The sequence below is a fragment of the Microtus pennsylvanicus genome, chromosome 20 (genome assembly GCF_037038515.1).
Source record: "Microtus pennsylvanicus isolate mMicPen1 chromosome 20, mMicPen1.hap1, whole genome shotgun sequence".
Lineage (NCBI taxonomy): Eukaryota > Metazoa > Chordata > Mammalia > Rodentia > Cricetidae > Microtus > Microtus pennsylvanicus.
Genome location: NC_134598.1, coordinates 11,868,386 through 11,887,033, shown reverse-complemented (window position 1 = coordinate 11,887,033; position 18,648 = coordinate 11,868,386).

The following is an 18,648-nucleotide window of genomic DNA, read 5'->3' as shown; positions in this document are numbered from 1 at the left end:
TGACACAAGAGTTAAGAATCACTTTTTAAGCAATACAAGTGGCCAAATCTAAGAAAATATTTTTGAAAGGTCACACATTTCATTACAGGTTTCTGAGTTGAGGCAATCTCAGTTTATCCACCCAGAGTTCTGTTCATTAAAAACCCACCTAGCCTCACACAGTGGCTGTTCTTACTGTCTGGGTGCTGAGCCCACACACAAGGCCTGGGAGCTCACGCAGCTGACATTTTACCCAAGATCAACTGTCCTTAAATATTTATTATATGTGTGTCCCACTGGGGGAAAGGAAGATTAATTCTGATGAAACCTAATGTGAATGACATCATAGGCGAAGAACTCAAGTATAGAGATGTGTGTGACGATCAAAGTCTTAGATTACTGTCACCAGCATCTGCTGCATTGACTAACCAAAAAATGGAACATAAAACAGTGAACACATTAGTGAGCATGAAGCCTCTTAGGAAAGCGTTTTCATTTGGCTCCTGTTTCTGTTCAAAGCCTGCTTGTTTGAAGGGGAAACCAAGGAAGTGTGACCTTTCCCCTAACTACTTCTAGAGCGAGAAAGGGGCAGAATGAGGTGAAGTGGAAACACACACTGGTTACACATCACAGTTCTGAATACACTGGGTGAGATCTTGGCTTTGACAATGGATTCTCCATGCCACTCTGTGAGAGAAAGTGAGACAGGGGGAAATGGTTCCAATTGTATCCTGAGCACAAACATACTCAAAGATTTGATGGAAAATAGTGTCAAAATGACATTAAAGGTGGTTGGGTTCTGAGCCAAGATCTAGCATGAAACACAGGCTGCTTCTAAACACAGGTTTAGGGGTACCTCACTTCCAGGATTACCCCATGTTTGCCTCCCATAAATGCTGTCACTCTTTCTGTAAAGGTCACCACACCATGAATCATGTTTCAGTCAGCATGACGAACTTCCCATAACTACTGTGAGGACAAGGAGGATGATGTGTCCCTTGGGCCTCCCTCAACTTGATGTCTGGGTAGCGGGCATGCCTAGCTCTGTGTAGCTTCTAGATAAAAACTTTAGATGCTATATTTCCCACTAACAGGGTGGGAATAGTCGTGTCAGTCCAGTTAGGTAAGAGAATCAAAAGATAACTGTGCTTTAAGAATCAGAATCAGACAACAGGCATCAGCGTCACTGGACAGGAGGCTTCAAAACTCTTAGTGGATCTCCTGGCTTATACCTATGGTTCTTTCTTTAATAAACGCTTTGATTCTTGTATATAAGGCCCCTGTCTAATCTACATACTGATCCAATTAATCTAGAATACGGTTTAACATGTTATTTGGACTCTTGTGTATAATGTCTTCTAATGCAGAAGTACAGATTCCAGCCTTTTATCCAAGCACTGGCATCCGATGAGCACAGGATGAAGGTGAGGAGGGAGGTGATTCCCCACAGCATGGCAGTCCGACTGGAAGAAGCTAGATCAGGGGGAATGTCCCTATCTGTGGACCCCTACATATCTTTGTCATCTGTCCTGTGGAGCTCTTTCCTTCATATACTGTAACCAAAGCAGGGAACATTAGGTCATGGCCTGCTACTCTTCATGTGGTCACTGTAAGACAAGGTAGCCACACCTTCCCCAATGCTTGGGTCTCTATCTCTCTAGATATATTAACAGTGTAAAGTAAATAAATATTCCTTCTTTAATCTCTGCCTCTGCAAGCAGGCACAGCCCCGATGCTCACCCACACCCTTGAGTTACAACCTCCTTTCTGATAGTAAAGTCATGTATCTTAGAACACCGAATCCCTTGGAAAACTTGGAAAAGTAAGAACTTCTGTGTGATCCTTGTACTCCTCCTTCTAATCCACCCTGAGATGGATTCCCTGTTGTGGTGGCCACCATTATCAAAAATACATGTTTGCCTGAAATACATCTCAGCACCTGTCTTACCAACCGCCATCCATATCTAACAGTTATCTCTACAGCCCGTGGCTGTGGTGCCATGAAGACAAGGGCAGACACAAGAACCTGCTGACCTAGAGTAAGAAAGAGGAGCAGAGTAAACAGCAGAGAACAGTTCATTCTGTGGCCCTTGATGAACTTGAGGACATCAGTGTGGACCCCATACATGAACCAGGTAGAACAGAACAAAGGGAAGAAGGAAACAGCAGAAGGGGAGCCCCAGGGAGGATGGGTGCAGTCACAGCAGGAGCAGAGAGTTCTCTCATGTGCCTGGGGCAAATGCACAGCTGAGGCCAACTTGGCTGTGGCTGCTTGGGCCACATCTTCAATCACAGGATTGCCACACGCTAACCTGATGCTGAGTTTTGCGTGTTTGCTTGTGTTTTCCTAGAAACTGGCATAGAATTGGCAGTGTGACAGAAATAACACTGTTTATTCAGGTTTCTGGCGTATGTTGAAATACCATTTCTGCCAATATCAGGCTGTTTCCTGATGAAAAGAGCAACTGGAGTCAGACTATAGCTCAGAAAAAAGGTAGGTGATGTTCGGATACTAGCTGTGGTCTGAAAACTTGGCAAGGAAACTCTTGCCTTCTTTTTTAAATCCAATTTTCACTGAGCAGGAGTTTGAACTGCAGAGACATTGATTGTTAAAAGGACGGAAATTGATCACTAATCCTCAAAGGCAAATACACCGCTTTTGGATTTAACACACACAAAGTGTGTGTTAGCAACCCAGGCATTACAGGAACCACCAAAATTCAACTTCTTGGTTAGGGGTACGACCTTCTGCTTGTTCCTACTGAAGTCACATGACTCAGGAGACAGGAAGCACTCACAGTCGGTGGTCTGTGTCTTTGGGGACACTGTAGCTGGAAAGTAGAATGCTATTTTTTATGGAGTTTCTAATGCTAAATTCATTTTAATACTAGTACAAACAGAGAAAGCAATATTTCAGAAGCAAATTCAATGAGTGGTCCTATAAATTCCAGTGAAGCAAGACTGTGATTGTAGAGGACCATTGCAAACGGAACTCCAAAGATGCCCTCACAGTTACATAGGGTTCTGGACTGCAGAAACCAGAAAACTTGTTCAGAACAAAATGAGTGCCATGCCCAGGACTCCCAGGGACCATCTCGCTCCCCGTTTTCATTCTCATTCAAATCCAAAGAAGGAAATCTAATTCAACTATGCGTGGGAGTGAGCTTGTTAATCATCAATGGAAATGTCACCTTCCTATTTTTCTAATTTATCATCTTGTCTCTGAGTCACAATTCTTATTGAGTGGAAAGGCAGTGTGCTCTTTCTGAATTAAAAACAAAAACAAACCACATTTCCTGTGCAGTAAATTCCGAGTGTCTCAAGAAATTACAGTGGAAAAACAAAAAAAATGAACGAACTACCCCCCCCCCAGTAAAACAAACAAACCAGGGAGCTCCCAGAGTAGGTCCAGTCTCCTCCTGAGACAGACATTCAATGGTTATAGCTGAAGCTGAGGTCATGATTCAGAAGATGTAGCCTTCTCCCCTGAACTTATTCATTTTGAAGACAGGGCAATGTGTGCTCACATCTTCAACAACTATATGCCCTCCAGGAGGCTTCTTGCATTGCCTGGGCCTCATGTAGATGTGGTTTGTAGAACATCCTTTATCTCTCCCAGTTCTCCATGCAATCACAATTTTCTTTGATAATACACTTCAAATTTTCTTTCTATAAAAATACTATTTTATTATAGCATTAAAATTTAGCATCGAACTTGTTCCATGCATGTGATTTTTTTCTTTTGTTTATAAGATATACATTACAGGTTGTTGTTTTATTATATTTTCTTAGTTCCTATTTTGTGAGTTCTTCTTTCTAAAGGAGTTCTTTGACCTGTCTTTCATATTAATGGCTTTGGGAAAGTATGTAGCGATTTTTGGTTGGTTTTATATAGCCTTTAACCCTCAGGTGCTAACTGGAAAATCTGTGACTTGTGTAGATGACATGAGAGGCAAGTGAGCAGAACTAACTATTTCATCCATGGTCATTTCCTTCTTTAGAAGCCTAAAGCACACAATGCTCATCATAATTTTTTTTTATCTTTGGAAACAAGATGAATAAAGTATTAATTATGAGTACATTGTACATTCCCTTTCATGATAATACAACAACATTTGCAGGATTTCTGAACAACCTAAAAAAGTGGTATAATGCTTATTTTCTCAAAAAAGAGAGTGAAATCTCTGTCCTTAATCATGTGAGCTTGTTGCTGAATTTTAAGTTGCTTGCTCACTACTTAAATGAAGCAAAAACTATAACTACAATTATAATTATAATATTGTCACTACATCTATCTACTGCACCAGGCACAATAACTTTTGAGATCAGAACCACCTCTGGCCTTTCAAGTAGTCACACTGGATCACTGGTAGTGGTTTCACTCTGGATGCTGAGCGAATATTTGCCAGTTCAACCCACAAGAGAGCACAAGTTCTAACTGTTCAAATGTTTGCAATAAAGAATCGGTTTAGGCAACAAAATTCTCAAAGCTGTGCTGAAAACAACTGTATGTTCTGGGGCACTGGGTTATTATAGGCACAGAGGAGACAGATGGTGACCTTTATCTGGTTCTCTCATTTTGAATTCCCCAAATCCATCTTGGTATATATTATTAAAGAACCAAACTCAATCTGAGCTAAAAGTCACATTGTTCTTGATTTTGAATAAGATGTTTAAATAATAAGTTGGGGACAAGCACTCTCTAAGACCAACAGTGTGGAGCTCCCATTGATGGTAATAGAGTTGATGATAATGTTGGCATTTTGCATGACTTGGGGGCTTCTTCCTAGGCCTGTCTTGGTCATGTTGCTGTATAGTCCTGGCGGTGTTGTGTTAAGAAATGTTCACAGCTTCTTGAACTGATAACTTCTGAGGGCAATACTCAGTTGGATGTGTTTGTCTGGGTCAATTTCATTTTTAAAGTCCTGTTGTTTCCTAGTGATCTTTGATGCTCTTATATGGAAATGAGTTGGGAGAGAGAAAGACAAGGCCCTGTGTGAACGATGTTAGGAAAGATGCTTACATGAGCTTATTTATCCTTAAAAATATTGATTTATGGGTTGTTTAGTTACGATTTCAATTGCTGTGAAGAGACACAATGACCATGGCAACTCTCCAAGAAAAAAAAAAACATTTAATTTGGGGCTTTACGTTTTCACTTGTTCAGTCCATTATCATCATGGTGGGAAGCATGGCAGCATGCTGGCAGACATGGTGCTGGCTACATCTTGATATTCAGGCAACAGGAAGTAGAGTGTCTCGCTGGGATTGGGTTGAGTATAGGAAACCTCAAAGCCCACTCTCAAAGCGGCACACTTCCTCCAAGAATGCCACACCTCCCAACAGTGACACATGTTTTGACGTCCATTTCCTTTTAAATCATGACATCGGTCTAGGTCCAAAATGATAGTCCTAATATCTGGGTTTAGACGACGATGATAATGGGACTAGTCCTGAGCAGAAAGCCGCTGCTGCTGAGAAGGTATGTGTCCAACTGCTACGTTATATACAGACTATAGCATTTCATAGGACACCTTCCCATCCTCATTATAATACAAACACTTCAAATGCTTTGGAAAAACAAAGTGTTGCTATTGGCTGAATGGATATTAAATGCCTTGGATAAGCTTAAACAAGGATAAAGTAAAAACGCTCTCAAAGAGTTGCCATAAACATTTTGTTCAAGGATGAAGTGATCTACTGCATGTAACTGCAATAAGGGGACAAATTTTCCTTCCTAAAACTTAAACCACTCCCTCAGCAGAGTCTGCACTGGCTGTGACTGGTGTGGTGTCATTTGCAGTGAGGCTGAAAGGCAGGAGGGAGGCACAAAAGGGACGGCCACGAATTTGTTCAGATCTATCCAGCTTTATTCTGTTAGACCGAGGGGAAATTACTGAGAAAGTATTTCCTGAGAGTGCATGTAAGATGTCTGGTCTTGCAGGGGACCCAGGTTCCTACTGAACACAGCACGGTTTACACTCATCTGTTCCTCATTCACAGGGGATCTGCTGCCCTCTTGTGGCTCTTAAGGGCACTGATGCATGTGGTGCATAAATGGGGTAAGAAATTCTTATACATCGAATAAAATGGAAAACAAATAATTTTAGCCTTTGAATTCAAATATAAAAAATTTATAAACAAAATATGATGTTTCCATTGCATTTCAAAATGCCTCAGAAAACCATTATAGATACAGAGAGTGAGAGGAACAAACAGAAAGGAAGCAATGACATCAACATGCTAGAACAACACCCAGGGATCTGGCTGTCACTGTAGTAAAGACTTCACATCTACATGCCTGGAGGATGTCATCCTGTGGAAATAACTGTGTCAAGAGTCTATTAGGGAAAAGGAAAGTTGGACAGTTTACTTTGGAATAGTACCCCAGCGATAGTCCACTGGTTGCGTGTAGATGAGGGTCGAGGCACGTGTAGATGAAGATGTAGCCAATGGTGAGGATTATGCCCTATTAAAAATATCTACTTTCTTTCTCCAATATATAAACCATTTCCCCCCCAGAGACAACATAGGAAAGTAAACACACACAAGATTTGCATCGAAAATCATCTAATGGTATCTGAAGTTCTTCACAATGCTCTTAGATTTGCTGATCCAAGCTCATCTGTCTCACAGTTAGTTAATATGCATGAAGCTACTTGAAGAAAGTTAAGGGCTTGCACAGTATCTAATCTGTCTGGAAGACCTCGGGATCAGCAAGAAGCATGGGAGCATTCTCATAAGGGTTAAAACAGCCTGACACATGAGTTAAGAATTTATATCTTGGGAGGGGGAGGGAAATGGGAGGCGGTGGCGGGGAAGAGACAGAAATCTTTAATAAATAAATAAAATAAAAAAAGTAAAAAAAATACAAACCAACAACAACAACAAAAAAAGAATTTATATCTTAAGCAGTATAATGGGATAGCTCTAAGAAAATACTTTTTTGAAATGTCACACACTTCACGACAACAAGTTTCTGAGCGGAGGCAGTCTCTGTTCTACGCACTCGGAGTTCTGTTCCCTTCAAAACCGCACAGGCCGCACACTGTGGCACTAGCTGTCCGGGTGCTGGGTCCACACACAAGGCCTTGGAGCTCACACAGCTGTCATTTCACCCAAAATCAACTTGTCTCCTTAAACATTGGTTGTCCTTGTATCCAACAAGGGAGAGATGAGGTTAATTCCGATGAGACGTACTGTAAATGACTTCACAGGTGAAGAACTGATGCAGAGAGATGTGTGTGATGATCTAAGTGTTAGATTCTGTCACCAGCATCAACTGCATTGCTAACCGAAAAATGGAGGCTTTGCTTAAAACAATGAACACATTAGTCAGAATTACGCCTCTTAGGAATATGTCTTTATTTTTCTCCAGTTTCTGTTTGAAGAGGAAACCAAGGAAGTGTGACCTTTCCTCTGACATCTAGACAGATGCAGAAAGAGCTGGAGTGGAAACACACAGTGGTTACACATCACAGTTCTGAATACATGGGCTGAGATCTAAGTTTTGACAATGGATTCCCCATGCCACCCTATGGAGGAGCGTAAGACAGGAGAAAATGGTTAAAATTGTATCCTCTGCCACACACATACTCCAACATTTGGGGAAATATAACATTTTCACTTATGGTGATTGGGTTGTATTCCAAGATCTAGCGTAAAACCCACTTAAAGCTGCACCCAGAAAGTGCTGGTGACTGGTAAAGTATGTCTACATGGCACTTTGAGCCTCTCCAAACCCTCAGCAGAACACAGGAGGCTCAATGTCAATGTGACATCACGTGCACTGTACAGTTAACTGATCTACAGGTAGTCTGGAGGGCTGACAAGGAAGTAGTCATGTATTGGCTTCTCAGAAATTGGAGAAATTCCCTAAAACTAACGATGTAGAGAAAGGCCTCAGCTGTGTCTGCAGGGCTCAGACTGATACTTGGGCCTCAGAAAGACTCAGTGCATAGATCAACAGAACCACCAGTTTCCCCATCCAAGTTCCTACATACCAAGTTCTAATGCGTTGTGGATCTTCACAACCCTCTTTGCACAGTCTATGGCTTCAGTGATGTCATCCTGGAGCAAAGCTGAGACACAGGAGTGAGGAATGACCAGGACCTGTAGAACCCGTTTTCAGTTCAGACTCAGACAGCTTTCTTCTGTGACACTGAGCAATACATACAAGAAATCAATTTCCTAGCATCCATGCATCTGTGATTATGGACAGATTGTAATTAAAGACATATTCTCTTGATCCTATCCACATGACACAGTATAAGTCATTTAATTTTGCATTTATGAAGTCCCTGGGGGCTGGGATATACCTGAGTGGTAGAGTGTTCTTAGGATTCCAGCACTGATAAAAAGTAAAGAACACATTGTAGAAATGAGGAGGCACTGGGGGTGGTGACACTGTCAGCTACCATGAAAGAAGTTCCTCTTTCTTCTCACACTTGGAAATTGAACATACTGGAACTGTCACCTGGGACTGCCATGGAAATTCATCCGAAAGAAAACAGCGACCAGACAGTGATGGTGAACATCTTTAATCTCAGCACTTGGGAGGCAGAGGCAGGTGGATCTCTGTGATTCGAGGCCAGCCTTGTATATGAGTGAGTTCGAGGACATACTTCAAAGATAAAAAGAAAGCCTGTCAAAATAAAAAAAAACATAAAAGAGAAAGAAAGACAGGCAGGAAGGAAGGAAGTAAAAGAAGAAAGAAAAGAAAGAAAAAATAAAGGAAAAAAGTAAGAAAAAAAGAAGAAAAGAAAGAAATTAAGAAGGGAATGAAAAACAGGGCCTGGACAGATGGCCCAGTATCTAAAAGCACTGGCTGCTCTTACACAGTACCCTCAGGCAGCTCTAACTATCTATAACTCCAGTTCTAGGAGACGGAAGCCTGGCTTCCACAGGTGTCAGGCACACAAGCAGTACACAGTCCTATATGCAGGCAAAACACCCACACACATAAAGATAAAAAAATACTTCAGGAAAACAATGCACAACTTTTATTCGTGTGTGAATAAAACTCTTCCTAGCAATTTATAGCCAGTAAAAGGAAAGGATCCAGGTTCTCTAAGACTCAAGACTTAAGTGTAGTGTTTTCAGCATCCAGAACACTCCTACTACAAGTTTAATTCTTCAAAATAGAATTCAGGGGGGCTGGAGAGATGGCTCAGAGGATAAGAGCACTGACTGCTCTTCCGGAGGTCCTGAGTTCAATTCCCGGCAACCACATGGTGGTTCACAACCATCTTTAATGAGATCAGGTGTCCTCTTCTGGCCTGCAGGCACACATGGAAGCAATGTTGTATATATAATAAATAAATAAATCTTTAAAAAAAAACAAAATAGAATTCAGGTCAGTAGTTGCTACTATGGATGGAGTTTTGAGTAATGAGCATCTTGTGAAGCTGGGCAAGTATAATTTAATTTGGGTGTAATTGTAAAATTCTTACATGTTTCATTGTGAGTACATATTGCATGACATAGCTCTACATAAGCCTACAGCATAGACTTCACTCTAGAGGAGTGTTTTCCACAGGTTTCCAGTCACATCGCCTCTCTGAGCACCTAGTCAGAAGTGATATTCCTCTTTGCTTCTAGTTTCTGATAAGTATCCATGACTGTAGATGAGTGTACAAAATGTTTCAAGATTTCTCTCTCTCTTTTTTAACAACAATTTTAACAAAGTAGGAATTAATAGTCCACTATTTAGAGCACTTGACTCAAATGTCACAAGTCTTGGGTTCAATTCCCACATTGAAAAATAGAACAGCATTGAATAATTATATTCATACACTAAAAGTTATATGTTACCTCTATCATGGCATGAGTTCAAGTTCTACCATCTAAGTCCTCAATCCTGATAAACCTTGTTTGATTCTCATTAAAAATAAGTTTTATCTTAAATACATAAATTTATGTTAATTTGGATCACATATGTCTGTCCACAAATTAGATTGTTTGAACATGTGAGCTAAAGAGTTTAAAAACAAAAATGATATTAGTGATTCACTCTAAAATCTCTCAATACAAAGAGTACATCAATACATACACATAGAAGCCAGTTGGACAAATGCCATTGACTCAGTGGTAATATCGTTATTTGCATAAGTTAGAAATCATTTTAATTAAATTCATGGTGTGGGAGGACCTTCTGAATATGTGTTGTTTTTATGGATTAATAAATAAAGAAACTGCCTTGGCCTGTTGATAGGGCAGAGTAGAACAAGGCAGGGAGAGCTATACTGAATGCTGGGAGAAGAAGGCAGAGTCAGAGAGAAGCCATGTAGCCCTACCAGAGACAGATGCCAGAACTTTGCCTGGTAAGCCACAGCCTTGTGACAATGCACAGATGAATGGGGATGGGCTAAATTAATATGTAAGAGCTAGCCAATAAGAAAGTAGAGCTAACAGGCCAAGCAGTGGTTTACTTGTTGTTTCTGTGTGGTTATTTCGGGTCTGAGCTGCCTGGCAGCCAGACACAAGCAAGCAGCCTCTTACTACACCCTCACATCTAACCACCCATGAATCCACACATACAAATCTCTGCTCACTCATTAGTAGACAATCAGTTATGAGTCTTAACTGCCTTAATGCATCTGAAAAGCTCACTAATTACAATGACATGGAGGGAGTAAGCCACGAACAACTTTTTGTCATCCATCTCTTCTACTGTGCAGAATGAAAAGCTGTCCCAAAGTGAAGAAGTGTACCAAATAATTTCATTCTAAGGTTCAGGATACCTCATTTCAACAGCAACAAGGGAAAAATGGGATCCCTCAGCCCCACGTAGCAAGTTAAAACATTTGAATAAATTTTTCTCAAAAGGTCAATGATAAGAGAAATGATAGATACCATACACTCAGGCTCTCAGGACTCAAATTCTGAATACCTGAGTCCTCCCATGTGAACTATTTTCTCAGCACCCTGTGGACCATTGAACATGAAGCAATTGGAAAACCTAGTGACATTCCAAGAGCACCTCGGGCTCTACTGCCTTAGCCTGGCACAGATGTCCCTTCATGCCCTCTCCCCATTATCTTAATATGGTGGAAAAGACAATGCTGATGTTTTTAATCAAATTAAGTCAAACACACAAAAAATCCTAAATGCTTATTGACCAAATCTCCTTCTCCGCTCACTCATGGCTTCCTTGTACGTGTTGTACATGGGGTGCTTATGTGGATGGGTCAAAATTTACAGTTTGCTAGGCTTATTCCCTTATAAGCATCAATTTGATTTCAGAGTTCTAACTCACAAGGTTCATAGACCTTGGCATGGACAGTGACAGAGAGCAAGAGGAAATCAGGGTGAGGAGAGCCTTCGTGTTGCCCAGGAATCAACTCACCAGCTGCCCAGAACACCCAGGTCCCAGCATTTAAGTGTCTTTAAACCCCTTTCATCTGCGAGTGGTTTGGGAGCTCTACTTTTGGAGGTTTGTGCAAAGCAGGAAGTTCTTATTGATCCAAAATGTAAAAGTATTTTTTATTTTCACTTAATGTTTGAACAGAGAACTTCTGGTCTATAGAGAATGATGAAATGATACCATTTAGAAGTCTTGGCTCATAAGGTACCAGGCGATAACACTCCTCGTATTCAAGGAGCCCATATTATCTTATCTTCAATGTGACCAACATGGAAAAAGTGGTTAGGTTTTACAGCTAAAAATAAGGTGTGACCATAAACCAACAGCCTCTTAAAATTTAATTGTTTTGTCTTTATTTATCATGTTCTATAGTCTTTTTCACTTCAAATTATCTTACATAGACCTTCCCACAACACGAGTTTCTTAGTATTTACCATCATATGTTATTGTTTGGCTTAGGCAGTTTCCTTTTCTAGACTCTTTCATAGTATTATAAATTTTTGTACTGTTGGAAACTAGTGGTTTGGGTTCTTTCTGAGACAATGTCTTACTGTGCACTCCTGGCTGGTCTGGAAATTTCTATGTACAGTAGGGTGTACTTGAACTCTTCTGCCTCCTGAGTGCTAGGGTAAAGACAGGTGCCACCATTCTCAGTAACCAGGTGTTTTCCTTTTAAGTTATTTCTTTAAGTCCTTTCCTAGCCTAAGCAAAGTAATAGAAGATTAATATACTAGCTCTCATTTGATATAAAAAAGCAGTAACTTAGCCGGGCAGTGGTGGCGCACACCTTCAATCCCAGCACTCAGGAGGCAGAGGCAGGCGGATCTCTGTGAGTTCTAGGCCAGCCTGGTCTACAAGAGCTAGTGCCAGGACAGGCTCCAAAGCTACAGAGAAACCCTGTCTCGGAAAACTAAAGAAAAAAAAAAAGAAGCAAAAAGCAGTAACTTAAAAAGCCTGTGAGCTTTCTGATCTACTCCCAGAGTAATAGTTCAAACCAGTGCTCTGTATCAATGCTTTTCTGTCATATTTCTTTGGCCCACCAGTCCCCAAATAATGACACAGAGAGCTATTATTAATCATGATAACTTGGCCTTTAACCTAGGCTTGTTCACAACTTGGTCTCACAGTTTAAATTAACCCATTTGTTAGTCTACATTCTGCCGTGTGGCTCTTTGCCGCTCCTCTGTAGGCCCATCTCCCTCCAAGCTTTGATGGCTTCTCCTCCCATGACGGATGCTAACCTCAAGTTTTTCTCCCTGCCCATAAATCCTACTCTTCTCTCCTGCCTAGCTACTGGCCATTTCGCTCTTTAATTAAGCCAAGCAGGTGCCCTAGGCAAGTGAGGCAAAACACAGACACATCTTTAATTAGTGTAAAAAATATTCCTAATCAGTTGTGGGCCAAATTGGGATTTTCTTTTTTTTTTAAATATTTATTTATTTATTTATTATGTATACAATATTCTGTCTGTGTGTATGTCTGCAGGCCAGAAGAGGGCACCAGACCTCATTCCAGATGGTTGTGAGCCACCATGTGGTTTCCGGGAATTGAACTCAGGACCTTTGGAAGAGCAGGCAATGCTCTTAACCACTGAGCCATCTCTCCAGCCCTGGGATTTTCTTTATTCATCTTCATAGCTCAGTGAAGCAGAGTCACATGGAAGTTATGGCAGTGAGGAGAGTTACCTCCTCCCTAGGGAAAGGACTTGGTCCTGACGCAAAGATGGGAACAGTGATCAACTGGCATCCCTTGTGTCCTAACGATGTGACTTCAGGAAAACATTCAGCAGGCTCCCTGCCCAGGCAGTGTGAGGAAATAACTGAGGGCCTTCCATATCAGAGCTGGGCCCTCGTTGTTTTTGATGGCATTCAAGACCAACCCAATAGTCAAGAAACCCAGGTACTACCGCTACCATTTTGGACTGCACCCATGTTGTGGTTTAAAAGGAAATGGACCCCCAAATGAGTATCACTATTGGGAGGTGTGGCATTCTTGGAGGAAATGTGTCGCTTTTGGAGTGGACTTTGGAGGGCCCCCATGCTCAAGCTGCTCCCAGTGGTACACTCTGCTTTCTATTGCCTGCATATCAAGATGCAGACAGCACCATGTCTGCTGGCATGCTGCCATGCTCACTGCCATGATGGTAATGGACCGAACAACTGAAAATGTAACTCCTCCCCCCCCACCAAAACAAATGTTTTTCCTTCATGAGAGTTGCCAAGGTCATGGTGTCTCTTCACAGCCATTGAAACACTGACTAAGGCAAATATATTTTTAAGTATAAATAAATCTAATGTAAACAACTTTCCTATCTTTCACACAGGGCCTTGTCTTCCTCTCTCCCAACTCATTTAGATGTTAAAGCATAGAAGTCACTAGGAAGCAATGGGACTTTAAAAATGAAATGGACCCAAACAAACACATCCAACCGAGTGTTGCTTCTAGAAGTCATCAGCTCATGAACCTGTGCACATTCCTTAACACAGCGCAACCAGAACTACACAGCAGCAGAGCCAGAATAACCTTAGGAAGGAAGCTCCAAAGTCATACAAAATTCCAACTTTATTGTCAACTCTATTTCCACTAAACGAAGTTCCATTCTCTTTGCCTTAGATAGTGTGCTAGGTTTGTCTCCAATTTTGAGCTGCTATTCAAAAATCAAGAACAATGCTACTTTTATTGTCAGAATAATTTTGGTTCTTTTATATGTTCTGACATATTTGGGGAATTCAAAATGACAGAAACCAGATAAGGATCACTAGCTGTCATATGATATATTTTTTTTAATAATGTTACCTGCAGTTAGCTGCTGTAGAATGTATTAGAAGAGTGAATGCAAAAAAATTGATATATTGAGAAACAACTGATTTTTCCTAACTATTGTACTCAAGGCCAATAAATATTTGTTGAATAAAAAAAAAAGATGATCACTATCTCCTCTGTGCCTGTCCTAAACCAGTGCTCCAGGACCCACAGCTGTTATTTATACACCTTTGTGCATTCTGTTGACTAAATTGATTTTTCATTACAAACATGTGAACAGTTATGAACTTGTGCTCTCTTGTAGGTTGAATTGCTAAATATTTACTCAGCATCCATAGGCAAGCCACTATCAATAATCCAGAGTGACTACCTCAAAGGCCAGTAGAGATTCCAATCTCAAAAGTTACTTTTTCTGGTGCAGGATTTTAGAGGCAGTGACAATATTTAGTTATAATTTTTGTTTCATTTGAAGTAGTCAGCAAGCGACTTAAAAATACAACAGCAAGCAGACATGATTGGGGATAGAGATTTCACTCTCCTATTGTAGAAGATATACATTATGACATTTTTGTTGGTTGTTTAGAGATCCCAGAAAGTTTTGTTGTATTATAATGGAAGAGAATGCACAAGGTGCTCATAATTAATACTTTATTAATCTTCTTTGCAAAGATAAAGGAAATTATGATGAGCACTGTGGGCTTTAGACTTCTGAAAAAAGTTGACTATGGGTCTGCCAGATATTTGACTGTGCCCTCGCTGAAAACCTGTTTCAAAGGCCAAGGCTTTGTCACAATGCATGATAGTGTATAAAATACACTTGTAATCTGTGTTTGAAGAAGTGCCCTGGACACAAGGCTACAACTTTTTCAATTCATCTAAAAATAGAGGGAAAAGGCAGTAACAATGAAGAAGCACAAAAGATGTAACCCATACATGAAGAACAGAAATTTGAGTTTTGGGGAAACAATCCCCAAGAGTCCACTGAAGGAGAGATCAAGGAAAGACAGTCTGGGTCTCACCCTCCAACGAGGAAAACAGTAAGAGAAAACACTGCGTGGCAGCCCACAGACACCAGGACAGATTAGAAGGTTGTCAAAGAAGTCATTTCAATGCTTCACTCTTCTTTCCCAAGAGGGAGATACTCCAGAGGAAGAATGGTACAATCAACTCTTTGGAGAGGATGAACTGGACACTCTGGATCTGAGACTCAAGGCTCAGTAGATGGTCTGGGATGTATCTCCGCGGTAGAGTGCATTCTGCTGGAGTGTGACGCTCTCTTCCAGGCAGAAAATGATCATCATCTTCGTGTAGAGAGACCACCTGCTGGCCTTGGTAATGAACAGAGTCAACTAGTAAGGAATAGGCAGGCAATGATAATAGGATGTCAACACTTCTCGTAGGTAGAGGAAGAGAGAATCCATGATCCTCATCATGGACTCCAGCTATTACATCCTTCTGCCTTTTCCCAACTGCTAGTGATTCTTGGTCATTATTGAATATACTATACGTTAGCTGGGAGGGGAAACTCCATGATGAACTTCCATGCTGTTGCCATTCATGATTGGTGGGAACTCAGAGATACAGGTAGCTGTTTCTCTTATTTCTGACTCTTTAAGAAATATCTCCTTTATGTTCTGTACCTAAACCCACTACACTCCTTGCCTCCCTGAATTGAACTTTGGTGAATTGTAACTTTGATCTATTGTTGGTGTCCTATATGAACATGTGGACTTTTGTTCTCATCCTTTAAAAAAGTTATAGAAACACCATTCCAGGGACAGAGTGGTTATAATCAGAGTTATAATGTCATAATGCAAATTGTTTGATAAAATAAAATCCTGCATTCTGAGCAATAAGCCAGGACCCATTTCTACCAGCCCCATCGAAGCAACTTGAGTTCCCCCAGACATAACTACCTCCAGGGAGGACTCCATATAGTTTCTGTCTGTGGCAATCATCTCAAGAAGGAGAAAAGACATTTTTATTCTAATACTCATGATTACCTTTGAAACAGTCAGTTCTACTCATTTGCCTCTGAGGTCTCTGATTTTCCAGTTAGTCACTTAGTGTTTAGAGCTGTATAAAACCAACCAAAAATCACCACACACTATCCAAAATTAATATGAAAGACAGGTCAAAGCAATCATTTAAAGATTAATTCAGAAAAAAAAGATGCTCAGGAAATACAATAAAACATGACCCATAATGTGTATCTTATAGACAAAAGAAGAAAATCACATGCATGGAACAAGTTGTCTGAAAAAGCATGGGATAAAACCAGACTTGCTGAACATAGTGGACAATGAGGACTACTGAGAACTCAAGAACAATGGCAATGGGTTTTTGATCCTACTGCACGTACTGGCTTTGGGGGAGCCTAGGCAGTTTGGATGCTCACCTTACTAGACCTGGATGGAGGTGGTTGGTCCTTGGACTTCCCACAGGGCAGGGAACCCTGATTGCTCTTTGGGCTGATGAGGGAGGGGGACTTGATCGGGGGAGGGGGAGGGAAATGGGAGGCAGTGGCAGGGAGGAGGCAGAAATCTTTAATAAATAAATAAATTAAAAAAATAAAATTTTTATAGAGAGAAAATATAAATTATATTATAAAAGAAAAATGCAATTGCATTAGGAACATTTACTATGAGTGCTAAAGCATGTTCTACAACCCACGTTTACATGAGGCCCAGGGCAAGGACAAGAATCTTCCTGAAGGGGACATAGCTGTTGGGTAAAGAGAACACACATTGCTCTATCTCAGAGGTCAAGAAGCTCAGGGGAGGAACCTACTGCTTCTGGATGTTGACCTCAGCTTCAGCTATAACCACTGAATGTCTGCCTCAGGCAGAGACTGGACTTGCTCTGAGGTCTCCCTTCCTTGTTTGTTTTAGTATTTTTGGAGTTTTGTTTGTTTGTTTGTTTTTTGACTGTAGTTTATTGAGACACTTGGAAATTCCTGTACAGGAAATGTAGTTAGTTTTTGTTTTTGTTTTGAATTCAGAAAGAGAATTACCGCCTTTGCACTTGATAAGAATTGTGGCTCAGAACAAGATGATAAGTTAGAAAAAGAAGGTGAAATTTCAATTTACGATTAACAAGCTTACTCCCACTCACATAGTCGAAATAGATTTTGTCCTTCTGATTTGAATGAGAATGAAAACAAGTAGTGAGATGATCCCTGTGAATCCAAGGCATTGTACTCCTTTCTTTTTCTTTTTATTCTGAACAATCTTTCTGGTTTCTGCAGTTCAGAACCCTTGGAACTGTGAGGGCATCTTCGGAGGTCTGTTTGCAATTGTCCTCTAGAATGAGTCTTATTAAACTAGAATCCATAGGGCCACTCTCTGAGCTTGTATCTGAAAGATTGCTTTCCCTTTTGTATTAATATGAAAATGGCAAGAGAAGTTGCATAAAATTGCAATTTTCTAACTGTTGAGTCCCTAAACACACAGACCGTCTTAAGCAGCTGCTTTTTGCCTCCTGGGTCATGGGACTTCTTGTGAGTGCAAGCAGGAGGTCTTAACCCTAACCCAGAAATGGTATTTTGGCAGTCCCTGTAATGCCTGGGTTGCTAGCCCAGAATTTGGGTGTGTGAAAGTCAAAACCAGTGCATTTGGTTTGAAGACTTATGATCAATTTCTGGACTTTAAATAACCAATGTCTCTGAGTTGGAAGTCTTACTCAGTGAAAATTAGGTAAAAGAAGGCAGCAAATTTCCTTTCCAGGTCTCCAGACACAATCCCATCACCTTGGTTTAATCAAAGCTATAGTCTGACCTCAGTTGGCCTTTGCATCAGGAAACAGTTTAACACTGACAGAAATGAATGTATTCCAGAGTCCTGAGTAAACAGTGCTATTTCTACCACACTGCCACCATTGTGCCAGTTTCTAACAAACAAAACAAACAGAGCCCAACTAAAGGTTACCGTGTTCCAAAGCCGTGATTGATGCCACAGCCTAAGCAGCAAGAGCCTAGTTGGCCTCAGCTGTGCATTTGCCCCAGGCTCATGAGAGAACTCACTGCTCCTGGTGTGACTGCACTCATCCTCCCTGGGGCTCCCCTTCTGCTGCTTCCGCTTCCTTCTTCCTTTTGTTCTGTTCTACCTGGTCTATTTATATTACTTAAAACATGATTCTAACCTCTTGTGTCAGTCTGTAAGCCTGGAGAGAATGTTCCCATCTGATCACGAGGTATTCAGGACTGAGTAGTGACTGTGCTAGCCCTTAACTTTCTTAACGTAGCTTCATGCCTTTAACTAACTCTGAGTTGAGTCAGACGTATCGGCAAAGAAAGGGCGTTGCGAAAACTATAAATAACCATTAAATGGTTTCATTGCAGAACTCATCTTTGTATACTCTCACATGCTGTCTCTGGGGAAATGTTTATATATTGGAAAAATCTACACGGCACTCTTAATAGGACCTGCATGCTCACCAGAGCTTAACCCACACCTGTATCACCTACACATAAGCAAGTTCTATGTCCTCACCTACACACGTGTCAGCTGCCTGTCCCCTCATCTACATGTATCCCGCTGAAT